We start from the raw sequence: 11431 nt of genomic DNA on the forward strand, positions 1-11431 counted from the left end.
TCTACGAAAGAACAAGAGTAGAAGAGTTCAATTAGCATTGAGAGAACAAAATCGCACGATAGAGAACAATAGAAGTGAAATTGTTCCTAAACTCTATAGCCTCAGGGAGATAAGTACAGACGTCTCTGTACCAATCTCCCAGACTCTACTGAGCATGTCCGTGAATTGTGAGATCTAGGCAACCTAGTGCTCTGATACCAACTTGTCACGACCCGAAATTTCCCACCGTCAGGACCGTGATGCCGCCTAACACTTCACTTGCTAAGCAAGCTGACATTGGAAATTATTAAGCCAAATACTTAAATTATTCACTGATTAACAACAATTAAGTCATAGCAAGGTATAAAAGTACGAAAATCCATAATAACCTTAATACGTATACACAACTATCTGGAATCTGGTGTCACAATTCACGAACTTCTAAGATTAACTACAAGTAACTGGCTAAAAGATAGTGCAATTGTTTGAAAGTAAGGAAACAATAAACTAGAACAGCTAGAAGGGGACTCCAGGGTCTGCAGACGCCGACAGATCTACCATGGGTGTCCTGTGGAATGAAGTCAGCAGCTAGTCTCAAGATCAACTCGGACCGACACCAAAATCTGCACAGGAAGTGCAGAGTGCAGTATCAGTACAACCGACCCCATGTACTGGTAAGTGTTGAGACTAACCTCGGCGAAATAGTAATGAGGCTAAGACAAGACACCCACAAATAACCTGTGTAGTATAACCAAACATATACCAATAATAGTAGTAAAAGAAACAAGACAGGAAATATTGGGAGGGGGACATGCTGATGGGATCACAATATAAGGAATCAAAGTAGTGATAAAGACTTGATCAATTAATATGCCTTAAACAAATAGAACATGTAAAAGTGGTAAAGGAAACTGCACGACATCACCCTTCATGCTTTTACTCTCAATCTCACCATATGAAACAATAGAAATGACACAACATCACCCTTCGTGCATTACCACTCGCAATATGGCACGACATCACCCTTCGTGTATTATCAGTCACAGAACATGGCACGGAATCACCCTTCGTGCACTAACACTCTCCCTCACCAAAACAAGAAACAATAGAAATAGGGAGATAGAAATGACACTAACAAGTCTTATTTCAACATTTGGTTCCACAATATCAACCTCAACTTTGAATCAATACTCAACCAATACCAAGGTCCGTAAACATGATAAGAGAGCTCAACATAACAAGTAACAAATCTAAACATGGGCAATATGATCGAAGAAAACGACAATCACAAGAATAGGACCCACTCGAATGTTATATCACGACAACAACGCATAGGTACTCGTCACCTCACCTATACGTTGTACTAAACATTCAAACATGTAGCAACTAGGTAAATAAGACCTAATCCCTCAAACCAAGGTTAACCACGACACTTACCTCGCTCCAAGGCCAAACTCAAAGCTTAAATACCGTTTTTCCCTTCACACAAACCTCCGAACCAATAGAATCTAGCAAATAACCAACCAAACAATTCAATTTAAGCCTTAGGAACTTACCCACAATTGTAAGGAATTCAATTAAACCATTTTTTAAGAAATTAACAAAAGTCAATACCCGGGACCGCTTGATCCAAACCCGAAATTCGGACCAAAATCCAATTAACCATTCACCCCCGAGTCCGGATATATAATTGGTTTTGGAATCCGAACTCAATTTGAGGTCTAAATCCCCAAATTTTAAAATCCCTAGTTTCTACCCAAAAATCCCCAATTCCACCATGAAGACCTTAGATTATAGGTTGAAATCTTGTAAAATGAAGTGAAAGATTGAAAGAAACTAGTTTAAAATCACTTACCTTTAATTTGGGGAAGAAGTGGTCTTTGGAAAATCGCCTCTTGGGTCTTAGGTTTTGAAAATTTGAGGACTGAGAGAAAAATCCCGTCTAAGTCTCTTTTCATCAGCTGCAGGTGTCGGAAATGCGACCAAGGCTCCGTAAATGCGAAGCCCGCAATTGCGTGAAAACCTTCACAAATGCGAAGTTTCCCCAGCTCTGCCGCCTTCGCAAATGCGAACAGTTGTTCGCATTTGCGGCCTGAAATGATCACAATTGCGATGATGAGCTTCGCAATTACGAAGGTCCCCTCCCAGCCTAACTGCTCGCAGATGTGAAGCTTCTTCGCAAATGTGAGACTCGCATTTGTGAGCACACAAGCAAGAATTCTTAAGTTCAATCCACTCCGTAACCTATCCGAAACTCACCCGAGCCCTCGGGGATCCAAACCAAACATGCACACAAGTCTTAAAACATTATACGAACTTGATCGTGTGATTAAATCGCCAAAATAACACCTAGAACTACAAATTTTGCACCAAATCAAATGAAATTCTCAAGAACACCTTAAAATTTCTATTTCCTCAACTGGACGTCCGAATCACGTCAAACCAACTCCGTTTCTCACCAAATTTCATAGATAGGTTATAAATATTATATTGAGCCTGTACCGGGTTTTGAAACCAAAATACGGACTCAATACCAAGAAGATCAAATATTAATCAAATTCTTAAAGCCTTTAGATTTTTAGTCTTTCAATTTTCAACAAAAATTCATACCTCGAGTTAGGGACCTCGGAATTCGATTCCGAACATACGCCCAGGTCCCATATTTCGATACGGACCCATGGGGACTGTCAAAATACGAGTCCGAGTCCGTGTACCAAAAATATTGACCGAAGTCAACTCAAATGATGTTTTAAACAAAGTTCCTTATTTTTATCAACTTTCAACATAAAAGCTCTTCGGAAAAACGCCTGGATTGCGTACGCAAATCGATGAGGAATAAAATGAGATATTAAAAGCGTCGGGACACGGAAGTCGAGTTCTAAAATATAAGATGACCTTTTGGGTCATCATACTCACAATATTTATGGTTACCCCTATTTGGAAAGTAGTTGTCATATTTCAAATTTGATTCTACCTACTTATATTTCTAGATCTAGAAACTCAATCTATGCCTTCCTAGGTTACTCTCAATTAATCTCATAAAATTGAGCAACAAAATCAATTTCTTACCATTTTCTCAAGATATGCTAAATTTTCAAAATTCATAAATTTCCTATTACAATAATATGAATCTTGAATCTTACATTTGGTAACAACATTATGAAGACAATCTATTTAAAGGGCTTTCTTCTCTTGCAACAGGCAAGTCACATAGCAAACTAAAGAAAAAAGCTACTTTGTTCTTAATTTGCTCTAGTTTCTAATCAATGGCTTCTCGGAAACGGGGTTCTAGTTCGATGTGAGTTTCTTTTCCATTTCATTTTTCTTTTTCTTCTTTTCTTGTTATTTATTTTATAGTCTTCAATAAGTTTTTATGGTGCTTTCAATTTTTAGCGAAAGGAGGAATGAAATCGAGGCACTTAAACTCGAAAATGAAATGTTCCGCTTGGAAAACAAATTGCTAAGTGAAAAGAAGAAGAATCTAATATGCTCTACATGTAGAGAACGTGAAAAACAAGAGAAAATCATTGAACAAGTGCTCAAGGAGATGGACCAAGTTAAAACAGGGGTCAGTTTTCATCTCATCAATATTCTTTTTATTATTATAAATAAACAGTTTTGAAATGCTATATATTTTATCCGTCTTTTTCTTTTGCAGTGTGAAAAGCTACCAAGTTCTGGCCCTAGAAATTCCCAGTGAGATTGCATGATGAAAAAACTGCATATTCCTGAGATAAAATTGTTGTAGCTCTCTCTTTCTGGGGGAGCAATTTTACTCTTATAATTTACCTATTAGCATCAAATTTTAGTGGTATTGTAATGCTCATTTTCAGATTCAAAAAAGAAAAAGAAAATTGCTATCATATTTCTTATACACTACCTTTGTTGAAATCTATTACAGCATTATCATGAAATCAGTCTGTAGCTACATAAAGCTATGACAAATTAGATGTACGAAAAATTAATATATCTTGTATTTGAAATTTACGGTACGCTTTAATAGACATACATAAAGATATTCTTGCTAATTTTACACATTGACAATGCAAATTCTCTTAACATCATCAGTGTTGTCTAAGCCATTATAGCATGTTAGTTAGTACAATTTTTATCAGGTTATCCGTTAACGCTTATCATAAAAATTTACATATAATTATCCTATAAAATCATATATATAGTTGCAAAACTAATATCATGTTCGACTTAGTACGATAAGAAAAAAAGAAATGGATGGAAAAAGATCAAGGCTTTGAATTTAGGCCAATTTACGGGTTAGATGAAGATGAGAATCAAAGAGATAAATTATGATTTTCTTTTCTGTATTCTGTAATTATCTACACTGTTTTCATTATCCTTGGAATAAAGTCAAAAACAAATCTACTAATTTATAGAGCATGGTCGAGCAGAAACTTGGATCCCAATGTAACAAAAGGTAAGAGATTTGTGGTCACTTGTTACAAAAGTATGATTCCATTTCTTGCACTCAACCCATAGTTATGACCAGGTTCAATCTGATACCAAAATGCATTTACCTTTTTTGCAATCGTGTCAGAAAGGATATTACTATCTTAAAATTACACATTTTAGCCACATGAATTATATTCTTTGGCTTCTCTATAAATAGGTTAATTTTTTCCAATCCAGAGAGCAGCATATCATTTCCTATCAACTAGCAATAGAAGACTAGTAATAAAAAAAGGTCAGGTTCCCCCTAGAGTTCTCCTGAATCACTTCATTGGGATTTCAATAATGCCTACTGAAGTGTTTGGGGGAACTCTGGGAGCCACCTGACATCAAAATTATCATAAGTTTATTATTTTGGAGTTCAAAATAATTCGTAAAAGTCTTGGTACGTATCTGAAGAGAGCTATTTAGTATATGCTATTGATCAGGCTCCTGTATTTTTCTTGAATTTTGTTGTTATTTGTCCCTAGTTATGGAAACTAAACTGATTTCTTTGTTTCTTAACAATTCTTTTTAGCTACGTCTTATAAGCATGAGGAAAACTAAAATCTATTACTTTGCAGGTGTTCTTTTATCCTCCTTCCCAAAGTAATATTATATATATGCATGCACAAGCCAAGATAATAATAATCGAAAACAAGAGGTTTAATTTCCATTAGGTGAAGGATCAGTTCACGTAATATCCAAACTTTCTGTGGACACGCAGCAATTGTGCGGAAGCTCGTCTTAGCTTCTATTATATATTATAGTAGAAAACTTCATTATTACAATCTTATCATAACATGAAAATGCAATAATTTTTATCCATGCTTGATTGGGCACCAATGGAGAAGGCAATGGATGAATTAGCCTTGTCCAAGTGTCACGGCCCAAATTCTAACCTGTCGTGATGGCACCTATTGTGGTACTAGGCAAAGCCGACATTTCTAAAATACCTCCGACATTTAACAGAAAATGAATTAAGAAATTTTAAATAATCAGAGTTTTCATAAAAACGGGGTAAAGACCCAAAACACAAATGCAGAAAACAACTCCCAAATCGGGGTGTCACTGAGCTCATGAACGTCTATACCTGTCTAGAAAAAAAAATGTCTACGAAAGTCTGGATCGAAATACAAGTAAAGAAAAGATAAGGAAGAAGAAACAAGGACTGCGAATGTCGGACAGCTACCTCGTAGTCTCCAAAGATCAACCGTGCATGATATCAACGCCAACCGTATCCGAAAACACCAGGATCTGCACACGAAATGCAGGGTGTAGCATGAGTACAACCAACTCAGTAAATAATAATAATAAATAAGGAACTGAAAGATAGTGGCAAGCTACACAGTTATAGTTCATTTTCAGTAATCTCAACAAGAAAGTAGACATGCTTTCAAATCCGGCAATTCAAGTCAAATCAATTCGTACATGCCAAATTCAAGTAAAAACCGGATATAATATACCCAGAAGTTTCAAAATAGTGACATATAGCAACTATGTGCAATACCAATGAAAGAAGATACAGCCTCTCAGGGCAACAGTCACTCAGTCTTTCTCAATAGCTCATCACTCGGCTCTCAGCTCTCAACACTCACACTCAATAGGTACATGCGCTCACTGGAGGTGTACAGACTCCGGAGGGGCTCCTAAGCGCTATATCCGCACAGACAACTCACGTGATACACAAGGGCTATAGTATCATATCAGGATCCGCACGGACAACTCACGTGCTATAGTATAAATATCTGGATCCATACGGACAACTCACGTGATATGGTATCAATATATCACTATCAGGCCCTCGACCTCACTCAGTCATCAACCTCTATAGTCTCTCAGTAACCATGGAAATCAGCCCAAAACAAAAATGATATAACATATCAACAATGAATAATATAGACGGAGGTAAAATGTGCATGTAAGCCTATGACTGAGTACAAGTAGTAATTAACAAGTAATTCAACAGGTATCACGGCCTCTGTGGGTCCCTACAGTACCAACACATAGCCTAAACATGATTTCTAACATGATTTACTGTTAACTTTCTATAACAAATGGAAAGCATATAGCTAACAACAAGTTATTCCACTTTACAGTTTCACGGAATGGACCAAGTCACAATTCCCACGGTGCACGCCCACACGTCTATCTCCTAGCATGTGCGTCACCTCCAAAACAATCACATTACGTATAAATTCGGGGTTTCATACCCTTAGAACCAGATTTAAAACTGTTACTTACCTCAATCCGAGCAAAAATTCTATTCCAATGTGCCTCGCAAACCGGCCTTCAAATGTCCCGAATCTAGCCACAAGCAGTACAATACAATCAATACGGGCTAAAAGAATCAATTTCATAAGAAAAATGCGAAATCATAAGCCAAAATCCGAAATTAACCAAAAGCCGGCCCCCGAGCCCACGTCTCAAAATCCGACAAAAGTTATAAAACCCGAAATCTCATTCACCCACGAGTCTAGTCATACCAATTTCATCAAAATCTAACCCCAAATGGCCATTCAAATCCTCAAAATTAACTCTCCAAATCCCTAGCCTCAAACCCCTAAATTTCACCTCAAAAACTCACCAACTAGGTGGAAAATCAGTGAAGAAACGAAATTATTGAAGAAGAATGAACACAAGGAGCTTACCTCAAGAATTCCCTTGAAAATCCTCTCAAAAACCTCCAAAATCCAAGCTCAAAATAATAGAAATGATGAAAAATCTCGGAACCCTCGTCTATATATGTTCTGTCGAGGCCTTCCGCACCTGTTGCCAAAATCCACTTCTGCGGTGAAAATTACGCACCTGCGAAAGTCACTTAACCCACATGGGCTCGCACCTGCGCTCCAGGTCTCGCACCTGCACAGGCATTTCTGCAGCCCACGATCCGCTTCTGCGGAAACAGCCTACACCCCTCTGTTCCTTCAAGCTCCGCTTCTGTGCCCTACTCGCCGCATCTTCAGCCTCGCAGGTGTGGGAGAATCTTCACACCTGCGACCCCAGCTCATCTCATCCTTGACCGCTTCTGCCGCTTCCTTCCTGCTTCTGCGGGCTTGCACCTCCGGTGCCCACTCCGCAGGTGTGATTACACGAGTAGTAACAAAATTTCATCTGATTCTCTAACTCAATTCCAAGTCCGTCAACCACCTAAAATCAACCCGAGGCCCCCAGGATCTCAATCATACATACCAACAAGTCCTTAAATACAATACGAACTTATTCGAAGCCTCAAATCACCTCAAACAACATAAAAACACGAATTGCACACGTATTCCAGCCTAATGAACTTTGAAAATTTTAAATTCTACAAACAACGTCAAAACCTATCAAATCACGTCTGATTAACCTCAAATTTCGCACGCAAGTCACAAATGACCCACAAACCTACTCCAACTTTCGGAAATCCAATCCGATCCCGATATCAAAAAGTCCACTTCCGGTCAAATTTTCCAAAATTCTAGCTTTCGCCATTTCAAGTTTAATTCTACTGCGGACTTCCAAATCACAATTCGGCTCCTAAGTCCAAAATCACCCAACGGAGCTAACGGAACCGTCAAAAATGCATAAGTCAACATCCGATCAACTTTTTCAACTTAAAATTTTAATTATGAGACTAAGTGTCTCAATTCACTCAAAAATCTCTCTGGACCCGAACCAACCAACCCGATAAGTCATATAACAGCTGTATAGTACAAAAGGAGTAGAAAATGAGGGGAACGAGACTACAACTCTCGAAACGACTGGCCGGATCATTACACCAAGTTGGATGAAATCATGGATCTTACTAAGATCAACTACGCATATATAATGTTGGGTACTAATGGCATACTCGTAATTTGGAGGATAGAAATTTGAATTTCTCTTGAAGTTAATTAGGCTAATTCAAGACTTTGTTTGCTTCCTTATAAGCAAGGGGGAGCCACAATTTTATCTACGGGTTTGGACTAAGAGTTTTTGTGTAGATTATGTATTTATATTATGAAATCAATTAAATATGTATAAATCTTAAATTTAATGGCTAATTCAGAACCTATAAACTTTAGAATTTTGACTCCGCGTCTACTTTTAAGAGTGAAGTTCTAGGGTTTGGTATTGTTCAAAGGACTTTGTCTGTGGTGGCATCCAAATGTTTTTCATGCAATCATCTATGCCTATAACTATAATTATGTAAACTCAGATCCCATCTATGCATGCATCCTTATTCCTCCTCTTTTTAAGTAGGTACATAAGAATGTAAAGATAATACACATGCAACAACTATTTTCCTTTATATATATATATATACATACATTTTATACAGTTTTAGAGAGTCTTAAACCTAAAATAACAGCCTAAGAATAGAGCAAATCCTCATAGTGTTCGAATTTTTTCAAAGAAATCCTCATAGTCCCTTAAGTTTATGTAAGTTGAGCACCTTTAGTCTCTGTTAACACCAAACCCAAACAGATGCACAAAACTAAGGGGTCGTTTGGTATGAGGTATAAGAAGGTATAAGGGTGATATAAAATTTAATACCACCTTAATATTCTGTTTGGTTAGCAAACCAGGTATAAGTTTTCCTGGTGTTAACTTTAACACTGTGATAACTTATACCTTATAGAAGGTGGGGTAATTAGCACCGATATAACTTATACCTTCTTCTTAGAAATTATGCAATTGTCATTCTTAATACAACATACCAAACAATGAATAAACAACAATCCCAGCATAACTTATCTCAATATAACTTATACCAGCATAATTTATACCGGTATAAATCGTATTCCAACCAAACGACCTCTAAGACCATCTCCAAGGCTGCACCATTTCTTGCACCAAATCCAAATTTGGTGCAAGAAATGGTGTTTTTTTGCTCCAATGCAATACTAAATCTTGCACCATTATAGAGCATGAATAGTGTTGCACCAAATTTGGTGCAACACTATTCATCACTCCAAATTTAGTTTATTATTATTTTATTCAATTATTTTATTTTTTGGACTTTTAATTTATCATATATTGTGTATATAATTAATTTTTATATTAAGATCTTTATAATTTTAATTTTATATCCTATTTTTTGATATATTAATTTTTGTATATATATTATATTTATATAAAATTATAAGTTAATTTTATTATTATTATTATTATTATTATAATTTTATAAAAAGATATATAACCATTATTTAAAAATAAAAAATACAAATGTTGCTAAAATTGAAAAGTGAAAACTAAAATGCAAATGTAAGATATCTAAGGATAGATGCGCATTTCGCACTTCGTAGTGCATTAATCGAGCATTTCTGAGAGAACAGAGGCGAAAGTTAAATATTTATGTGGTACTTAAATTAAATTTGACTATGATGTAATATTTATTTAATTATCTTTTATCAATGATTTCACTTTTAATTGATTTATCCTTTAAAATAATTTTGTAATAAATGATTATATAAGTGGTGAATGTGAATTATATATAATGGATACGGAAAAAAGAAAAAAGATAGTATTAGTTTGAAGGAAATAAAAAATGAAAAGTAAATAGAAGATAATAATATAATATAAAAAAGAGAAAAGATTTGGTGTAAAAAATAATGTAATGGTTGGAATAAATTTGATGTTACGACATTTGATGTCAAATTTGGTGCTTGGATAGTCTAAGTTCTTTTCCCAGTGCAATGAACATAGCACAGTAAATTAAAACCCAGCTCAGGGTCTTCTTCACCTACTCTCGCCGTCAGTGTCTCCGTCGATTGTTTTCATCTTCGGTGCCAGAAGAGCTCTCTCTCTCTTTAACGACTCTTCTTTTTGTTTGTGTATTTCTCTTTTGTTAAAATTATATGATTGTAACGAACGTTCTCACCATTACTTTTGCAATTAGACAGTCATTGAAGAGCATTTTTGCATCAGAAACTAAAAGATTGAATATGTTGGTGGGCCATTAGTGCACTTCTGCAATTATTAATTTTTAGTTGAGTGGTCAAACAACGCATGAGAACCATCCATGCTTTGAAGATAATAAGTTTTTAGTGTAAGTTATCTTAGCAGATTCTGCTATAGCAATTTCACAAATTTGCTCACGGTATTCACTCACAAGATCAATCTTTCCAGTTTCCACGTGCAGCTAACTAGTCGGCTAGATCAGTTTTCTCAAACTCATGTAATTCCTTGACTAGTTGAATGGGCAAGAATCTTTCGGAAAGCTATGAGGAATAAGGAGCGGATACTGTTGCAGAGTATATCATTGGCAAATTCAGGTATCTAGTTTCATTAGCTCTAGCTAGGAAGAAGACTTCGATTTGGGTCTTGTTTTTACGGCGTCAGGCATTTCATGACAGAACTAAAGCAGCCGTTAGTTTTGTGCATCAAATTATTTAAACTTAAGGGACAATAAGTGCTCAAAATAATATATAAAGGACAAATTTAAACCTACCCTCAACCATAAGAGACAATTTTGATCAAAAACTCGAAAATAGTTAGACAATTTAAATAAATCCGCCCCTTCATCAATCACTACTCCCGAAAGTAAAGTACACAACAGGCTTTCAACAAGCAACTTCGCCCTTTTTCCTTTACTTTTTCGTCAATTTTAAAGGTAGTTCTAATGATTCTTTCGACTGTGGTTTCTCGTTACACCCAAAGCTTTTGTTCTTTGTGCATTGTTTAGATTTTTTTTTGGGGGGGATTGAGATTGGCTTGAAAAGGACTCATGACTTTAATGTTAGGTTCTGATTACTTTTATGTGTTTTTTTGGTAAATTATTTATTGAATTTCAACTGGCATGAAGATTGAAGAGGTCTGCATGCTTTTCATGGCACAATAATAAAAAGCTGATTTGTTTTTTCTTTTTGGCATATTGGTGCTGTATGTAATTATGTACCTTTTGAAGGTTCAAGCTTTTTTCTTAAACTCATTACGGCTTGTGTTAGGTCTTCTCAAAACCCTCCCGGACTCAGTCGATCGGTCGCTGGTTCTTCGTCATACTCCAATTTCTTCGTATTCTTATACGCCGCTTTAGGGTAAGAAT

This window comes from Nicotiana sylvestris, chromosome 10 (assembly GCF_000393655.2).
Source record: "Nicotiana sylvestris chromosome 10, ASM39365v2, whole genome shotgun sequence".
Lineage (NCBI taxonomy): Eukaryota > Viridiplantae > Streptophyta > Magnoliopsida > Solanales > Solanaceae > Nicotiana > Nicotiana sylvestris.